Here is a 6,694-nt window from a genome sequence, read left to right on the forward strand (position 1 = left end):
ATTTTACAGTCTCATTGGCTGTAGGATGGCCAGCCATTGTGATTCATCGCCAAAGTTGTTGTTTATTTTTTTTTTTCTTTCCTTCGGATATAAATTACCTCAGGTGAGTAGATGTCGATAATGGAAAGGAGAGGCAGTGCGGAATACTTGTGTGCACTAAGAAGTATGTTGCTATGTGTGCGTGTGTGTCAGTGTGTGCGCGGTTTGTGTGTATGGGAGAAGAGGGACCAGTGTAGGGGTGGCCTAGGGGTTACTGGAGTAGGCGCAGAAAATACTGCTCTCTCTCTCTCTCTCTCTCTCTCTCTCCTCACCACACCACACACCGACCAAGCAGCACCACTAGTACCAGGCCGCCAGTAGTGACGGGGCCAGAGCGGGACGCACACTATCTGCAATTCCACCCCGCTACCGCCACTTACTAGGTACTACGACAGGCACATTGCTATTGTACATCGTCACACACACACTCGCACACACTTAATGTACATATTTTACTCAGCCCTTGGGAATGACAGTCCTCGGGGACATTGCTCGTTTGGATTTAATAATGTGAAACAAACGATACACTTCTCGACGAAACGTTAGTGATGTAAACAACGTGTCTGAGTGAGAGAAAGAGGAAGAGAGAGAGAGTGTGTGTGTGTGTGTGAGAGAGAGAGAGAGGGAGTGAGAGCTTGCAAGAATGCACTCGGCAGAATGCATACACTGGTTTCATTGATAACTTTGATTCTCGCACACATACTTCACAACTGCCCTCGTACTACTGCTGGCCCTAGACTTATGTCTACGTAGGCCTATACATGCTTTGAGAGGATCGCTTTTTCCCCTTTTCTTTAATTAAATTTCTCACTTTCAATTAAAATCATCATAACAAGAGTTTATTTACGTCCTGGTAATCTTTTTTTTCACTTATTTCTTGCCACTTCCCCAGTTAAGAGGGGATGTTTTCACACACAAACTATATAAATTCATCACTCACTCACTCACTTCAATGACGAAGACTTCGATCGCCTGGGAAAGTTTCCGTTGAATACAAGTGCATCAGACAGTGCTTATTTAATAGAGAGGAAATTGATATAAAAAAAAAAACCCTGTGAAAGAAAATATGTCCACGCGTGATTGTCATGTTCTTTTTTTTATTCCCTCCCCTTTTTCAGGTTGTGGTGGTGAATAGTAAAGACATGAAATAACAGGGAACGGTAAAGTGCGTCAATATGATAATAATCTTATAATATTTATTAATTAGTGAATTTATGTTACGAGTTTTAGTAATTCTAACTGTGTGATATTTTAGTGACTTATTTGGCGGGATCAAAGAGAAGGCGAAGAAGAAGAAGAAGAAAAAGAAGACGTTTGTTGATACCTCCTGCCTCTCCTCACAGTGATAGAAAGCAGAGGAAGAGGAAGAGGAAGAGGAGGGAGCCAATGATGTGACTACGAAAACATAGAGAAAGAAGCAAAGCTGGAGGAGGAGGTCTGTCAGTCCATTTGTTTGAGGTAAGTGTCTTATCTGTTCTGCTTCATTCAGAATTCTTTGCTAAAAATCGTTACACATCAGCTCTGTAAATTCGATATATATATTTTTTAGGGCACCCAGCTAAAACTGATCCTGACCCAAAGTTTAGGCCTATGGTGTTTCCACTGAGAGAATTTTTTTCCTACAATTGACCGGTTTCGTTAGTTATTTCAGTTGTGAAAAGTATCCCTGAAATTGACTTTAGAATCATTAAAACGCCGAGGATAAGTTCTCATATCGAAATAACATGGGCCTACATTTGGATAAATGTATTTCAACCCCCTGAAACTAACCGATAATTCTCTCTCTCTCTCTCTCTCTCTCTCTCTCCTCTCTCTCTCTCTCTCTCTCGTTTTGTTCGTCCTAAATAAAAGAAGAAACTTTGGTGCATAATCAATGTCTCCCTTCCAGTCTATTCTCTTTTCAATAGCATGTAGTGCATTCTTGTTGTGTAACTGAAGTTTGCCGGTAATTATCTGTAGGTCATCATATAGACATCTCTTAAAATTGTAAATAATGAATAAATAAATAAATATACCTGTTTATATTTAATACATATACATATATATATATATATATATATAATATATATATATATATATATATATATATATATATATATATATATATATATACAAAATTTGATTATTGTGTGATGGGTGAAATGATAAGAACCACTGTTGCTCCAACGATTAGACCTTAACTGCTAAAATAAATAAGATAAACCAATACATGCTTATATATACACCCAGATAAATCATACATACATACATTATATATATATATATATATATATAGTATATATATATATATAATATATATATATATATATTATATATATATATATATATATATATATTCTATATATATATATAGACATAAACGCAATCGTAATTTGCATGCACACCTAAAGTAATACATAAGCGCAAAAATGTTCTATCAAATGTTGTACTCTCCAGTTTTTTAAATTCCATATCGTTACTGGACTTACTGTAGTTTATGTCTGGGAAAATGTTTTGTTCGGTTGGAAAGAGCTCAAAATTTTCAAGAAACAAGTTTTATTAGAGGGAATAGTTTGTCAAACTTTAGTTCTGAGTTTACTTTATTCACTGGCAAAATAATTATTTTTGTCTGTTGTTGCTGATTTTGCATAGCAACTCTGTTTATAGTATGATGTGTGAGATATATAAATATAAATATACATGCATAAATATATATAATATAATTATGTATGCTTTTATATATAAATTTTTTCACCTTTACTTTCATCGCAATGAACATCCACTATACGACGAAGTTAAGGTTCTACCAAAGACAAAGCTAGGACAAATCTCTTGAAAAGCCGACATAACATTGTATTATTTGGGGCGGTTACAACTTTAGAATGAATTTCATTGATCTGATTAAATATCATTATTTCCTGATTAGATTTTTTTTCTGAAGTCTTCTTGGCCGGTCTCTCTCGTTCCCCGCCAAACCCTCGATAGATAGGCCTAAACATCGCCAGGGATTTCAGGAAAGAAAGAGCGTAGTAGATCTTGTTGCTGGAATTAGTATCTTGGAGCCTGCTAATTCAATATAGTTTCCAGCGCACTCAATAACACCTTTTTTTTCTTCCCCTCCGAATTATTTCCCTTTCATCTCCGTCGATGTCCTTTGCACGCCGTCTCTCTTTCTCTCCTCTCTCTCTCTCTCTCTCTCTCAACTTCGAGCTCTCTCTCTTCCGAACTCGACGCCAGGTTAAGCACATGATGCCATAATAAATCACCGTTTTCCTTTTCCTATTCATGTGCACTTGCTCTACCGCTGTTTTTTACATCTGTTTCTCTTTCTCGTTTTGTCATTTTTTCTGTCCTCTCGTGTCGGGCGCCTGCGCTCTTTGAGTTCGGCAGAGGATTTTTTGTGGGTCAACTTAGAGAGGGGGAAAGCGTGTGAGGGAGTGAGTGGCCGCTAGGCCAAATTTTCTTTTTCTTCGTCTCAACTTTCTTATTTTCTTCTCGTTCGCTTTCTTGAATTTCAACCATTCTGTTTTCTTCTGCATTTGTTTTCGGTTTTCGATTCTAGACGTCATCATGCTGCCTCATATTGGGAAGTGGGTGGGACGGCTGGCCTATGAGAGAAGTCTCGTCCATATTTCTTTTTCCGAATTTTCACTGGTAGGCCTACCTTCCTCCTGCCCCTCCTCCTCCTCCTCCTCCTCCCTCTTCCCCCTCCCCCTTTTGCCTTTAAAGCGGCGTGGGTCAGGAATGGGCGAAGTGAACTGCCTTCTCGACGTTCCCTTCACGAAAAAAATAAAAAAAAATATGATTGATCATAGCCAAAAGTTACGCCTACTTATTTTTTGTTCGCATTAGCAGCTCCTCCTGGGGAGGCCTACATAGCACCGCAGAGAAGTTTCGGGGCTTTACAGAGGACCACGAAAAGAGAGAGAGAGAGAGAGAGAGAGAGAGAGAGAGAGAGAGAGAGGCCTGTGCTATGAATCGGCCTAAAACGAAAACGGAAAAGAGACAAAGTTGACATCATCGTGCGAGCCTCGTAGGCCTCTTTCTGTCGGAAGCAGCCAAACTCGCCTGATTCTGATTAGCCGGGACCCTTAAACATGTGATTGTGATTAACAAAAGATGAAAAAAAAAAGTCTTTTATTTTTTCCGCCTCGCTCTCAAGAGCATAAGGTCAGGAGTATAGAATTTTCATGTTAAAATGAAAGAAGTTGCGTTTCTCTTATTCTTCCTCCCCTTTTTTATACCAACAACAATTTTTTTAAGGATATTCTTTATCCACCCCGTTTTGTGTGAAGTGAGTGGAGTGTGAAGCAGGGAAGGGGGGGGGAGGGGCGGGGGAGGGGGTGGAGGGAAGACAAAGTCAAGTGTAGGTTAGATTACATTCCTACAACACATATACCATACCTCCAAGACCAGGATACCTTGAATTTAGATTATTTGAAGTGCCGCCGCCTCTCCTCAGCTGCTTTCGTTTCCTTTCACTTAGAAACTACGTCAGTATGTGAGTGTGTGCGCGCGCGCGCGTGTGAAAGTCTGTTCCTTATTACACGGGATCAGAGGTTGTCTTATTTTTCCTTATCACGTGATCATCTTCCTATTTCCTTAGGCCTACATTTGTCACGGCCGAGCCATGTATAGATGTGGGACCCAGCATTCCATTCCGGGTGTTCCAATTTTTTCTTTCTTTTTTTTTTTTGGCGGAGGCCGCTCCAAACGCACATGGACAAACTTTTTAGAGGAAAAGAAAATAGATGAGTTAGATCTTATTTCAGAAGTAAATGACTGCCATCTTTCTCATTCGCTTAGGGGAGAAAGTCGTCAGAATCAGGAATTCCTTATTATTTATATTTCCTGCCTCGTGACGGTCGCCACAAAAGGAACTTTACCGACAAACAGCAAAGGACAACGTAGCTAAATTTCACTGTAGTCCTAGTTACCTTTAAATGGCTATTTTCGTCGCATGGTCCTCAGTTTGCTTTCTGTTCCAAAGTGTCCTTATTGTACCGATTTGTGTCATCTAGCCATTCAAACTATATAGTCTAATGAGTGAGGCTTGGCAGGTAAGCAAAATTCACGATAGAGAATTTCTTTCAATAGCGGTCGCCCTGCTTCTAAGCAAGCAAAATTGAGCTTGTCTACTCATTAAAATATTAATTTACACTTTCAGTGATTGGAGAAGAATTTTGTGATAATTGTGTGTATATGATGTCTTGTCCATGTTAGCTTTTATATACGCATAAGCACACAAACGCGCATGTATATATATATATATATATATATATATATATATATATATATAGTATATGTATATATATATATATATGTATATATATGTATATATATATACATATATATATATTATATATATATAACATATATATGTGTGTGTGTCTTTGGCTATCTTACATATAAAAGGCTAATTATTTAATATTTCTAATACCACAAACAACTATAAAAAAAAAATAATATGATTAAATTCCCAATTAACAAGAGCAGATATTTGGATTTTACCGAAACACTGGTCACTTTTCTTACTTGCATGCTTCGTTGTTGTCAATCGCCTATTATTACTTAGTATATATAATTACCCGTCTCGTAATTCTAAGTTTAGACATTTGTCATATTCTCTGAATATCTGCAGATTTCTCTCTCTCTCTCTCTCTCTCTCTCTCTCTCTCTCTCATACATATATATTATATTATATATATTACACACACACGCACGCACACACACACACTCACACATATATAGTATATATATATATATATATATATATATATATATATATATATATATATATATATATTTATAGAGAGAGAGAGAGAGAGAGAGAGAGAGAATCATCAAGGTGCATGAATGTGGTAGCGCGCTTACCTCACAAGCAAGTAGACCAGAGTTCGATCCACGAAGGTGGCAAAGGAACGAACGGCGTGAGGAAAGTTCCTTAAACATCCTTTTGATAACTTACGCAGCGTATTACGTATCTGGTTGTTAGTCGAGTGCTGTGGGACACAGCTGGCAGGGGAAGAGAGATATTCGGATATTCTCCGTTTTCCATTCTCTTTCATTCCTTCTTTATTATTACCAATCCAGCTTGCTCCTAGCTCCCACCCCCGTCGGAGTGCCGCTAGGGACCCCGCCGTCAGGATTTAGAAGAGTGCCAGTTGATCGCATGCATCCCTCTTGTAGGGCCTTGTTTTATGGCGGAGATATCGGATATTAAAAGGACATTATGTGCCATGAGTAGCGGCCAGCGGACGCATTAGCACCACATGTTTCGGATAACTGAGACGGCGATTATAAAACACGGCAGCCTGAAATGTGAGAATTATTAAAATGACGCGCAGGTCCTGCGATATATCACCGCGGAAGAGGACATTCTCCATTCCTGGTCAGAACCTTCCTCTCCTCTCCTCTCCTCTCCTATTCTCTTCACTTTTCTCTTTTTATACATTTCGCTTTTGTTCGTTTCTTTGTTTTTTAAGTTTATCCATTCCTGCTTCTGCTTTCTTTCTTTATTTTGTTAGCACGTTACGCGCTGAATTACACACTTCATCTAAGTTATCATGTATGCATGTACCCATTTTTATTCATGTTTCTCCTTATTCCTCTCCCCCCTCCCCCCCCTTTTTTTTTCTTCCTCTTCTTCTATGAGCAGTATGGTAATGACTGTCCC

The 6,694-nt window shown here is 38.6% G+C and overlaps 1 protein-coding gene across 1 annotated transcript in view; it reads left to right on the forward strand.

Moving 5' to 3' along the window:
- Window positions 1-1,203: 1,203 nt before the first annotated feature.
- Window positions 1,204-6,694, forward strand: part of LOC135214830 (protein bric-a-brac 1-like) — a 324,285-nt gene continuing 318,794 nt past the window's right edge. Inside the window, exon 1 of the mRNA XM_064249224.1 lies at window positions 1,204-1,497. The gene's annotated coding sequence lies outside the window, so the exon portion shown is untranslated. The remainder of the gene's footprint in view (window positions 1,498-6,694) is intronic.

Source organism: Macrobrachium nipponense, chromosome 46, assembly GCF_015104395.2.
Source record: "Macrobrachium nipponense isolate FS-2020 chromosome 46, ASM1510439v2, whole genome shotgun sequence".
In the NCBI taxonomy this organism is placed as follows: Eukaryota; Metazoa; Arthropoda; class Malacostraca; order Decapoda; family Palaemonidae; genus Macrobrachium; species Macrobrachium nipponense.